Source organism: Tachyglossus aculeatus, unplaced genomic scaffold (assembly GCF_015852505.1).
Source record: "Tachyglossus aculeatus isolate mTacAcu1 unplaced genomic scaffold, mTacAcu1.pri scaffold_125_arrow_ctg1, whole genome shotgun sequence".
In the NCBI taxonomy this organism is placed as follows: domain Eukaryota; kingdom Metazoa; phylum Chordata; class Mammalia; order Monotremata; family Tachyglossidae; genus Tachyglossus; species Tachyglossus aculeatus.
This window is the reverse complement of record NW_024044854.1, coordinates 134,942-136,919: the sequence shown is the minus strand read 5'-3', so window position 1 is coordinate 136,919 and position 1,978 is coordinate 134,942. Positions and strand designations below refer to the sequence as shown.

Genomic DNA, 1,978 nt, shown 5'->3' with positions numbered 1-1,978 from the left:
CGGAGTCCCGGGCGTCCCACAGCCCAGTCCATTGATCTCTTCCCACTGTATCTTCCTCACGTCCGGGTCAGGAAGCAGGCCTGCCCCACACCCTGGGCTGGGGCACAGAACTCCGCCCATCTGCAGGACGCACTCCTCAGCACCATACCGCTGGTAACGGGAGTACCACGCAGGGAAGAGAATAGCCGAGCACAGGGTCATGGAGAAACTGGTGATCATTCAGTCTTGTCACGCAGTACAAGTGGAAACAGTCCAGGGAAATGACATGATGGTACATACACTGGAAAACCAGCACAGGACTCGGATTATTCGAGCTCGGTGGAGTCAGCTGTTCTCACCCACGGAGGTTGTTCCTACCCAGCACTCGCTGGTGCTTAGTACAGTGCTTAGTACTTAGTACTTAGTACTAAGTACTTAGTACTTAGTGCTTAGTACAGCACTCACGAACATAGTAAGTACTTAACAAGTTCTATAAAAAAGGATCCGGTTTGTGTGAAGTGGTATTGGAATGCACATTTATATTTTTTTAATATTTGTGGTACTTCCTTGTTAGATGGAAAACTCTTCAAGGACAAGATCTGAGCTTTCTCCTTCCTTGCCTTCTGAACAGAGCTGGTGCTTAAATACTCAATCAGTGCTGCTATGTGACTGTGCAACTGGAAAAGTTGAAACCTGGAGGCCCCTTTTAGCCAAATTATTTTGGAAATCTGTCAAAACTTCAACAACAGAGAACCTTCAACTGTCTTCTTATTTGGTCATTATGATTCCAATATGGATTAGATTTTTATTCTCTTTCTAGATAAACCAACTCTTACCCATGTCCGTCATGGAAAACATGGAGAAAAAAAAGGTGACCGAATACATCCTCCTGGGTTTTACCAAAAGTCCGGACAGTCAGAGAACATTCTTTGTTATTTTTCTCTTATCCTATCTTGTCACCATCATGGGTAATATGGTCATCGTCACAACCATAAAGGCCAGTCAAACTCTGGGCACCCCGATGTACTTTTTTCTGGCCTATTTGTCCTTCATAGATACCTGCTATACATCCTTTGTGGCTCCCAACATGATTATAGATTTGCTGCAGGAGAAGAAAACTATCTCCTTCAGTGGCTACATTTCACAGTTCTTTGCAGGTCATCTGTTCTCCAGTACCGAGATCATCCTTCTCATGGCAGTGGACTTTAACCACTACATGGCCATCTGTAAGCCCCTGCACTATACAACCATCATGAGTCAGCATGTGTGTGGCCTGCGGATGTGGGTGGTCTGGACAGGAGGCTTCCTTCATACAACCATCCAGATCCTCTTCATGGTCCAGTTGCCATTCTATGGCCCTAACGTGATTGATCACTTCATCTGTGACTTGCTCCCTTAATTTAAGTTTGCTTGCACCAACACCCAGGTCTGCTGCCTGATGGTCGTGGCCAACAGTGGTGTGATGTGTACCTTAAGTTTTCTCCTACTGGTCTTTTCTTACGTCATCATCTGGCACTCCCTGAGGACTCACATTTCTGCAAGGAGACGGAAATTCCCCTCTACCTGTGTCTCCCACATTGTCATAGTCGTTTTGTTCTTCTTTCCATGTATGTTCATGTACATAAGGCCCATGTGCACTCTCCCTTTGATCATATCGGTGGCCATATTTTACACTATCGTCACCCCCATGTTGAACCTCATCATCTACATCATAAGAGATGTGGAGGTGAAAAGTGTCATGAAGAATCTGTGGAGCAGGAAAGCAAATTGAATTATTTCATTTATGCAAGCGGTTAGGTGACAAGAGGGTTGACCTGTGAGACTGAGAAGGGACAGGAATTGTTCAATGATTCCAGATCATCTGGGGCATGAACATAAAAGTCTGGGCTCATTCTGGGCACAGATACAGAGGGAAGAATCTCTGAATGGAGGCAGGGTTGTCTTGCCACAAGCCACTTATCTCGTCTCCTTTTGGTGTAGTTAGGAATACTATCATGAC

The 1,978-nt window shown here is 45.3% G+C and overlaps 1 pseudogene; it reads left to right on the top strand.

Moving 5' to 3' along the window:
- The first annotated feature begins 817 nt into the window (after positions 1–817).
- LOC119922811 lies at positions 818–1,750 on the top strand (annotated as a pseudogene).
- The last annotated feature ends 228 nt before the right edge of the window (positions 1,751–1,978 follow it).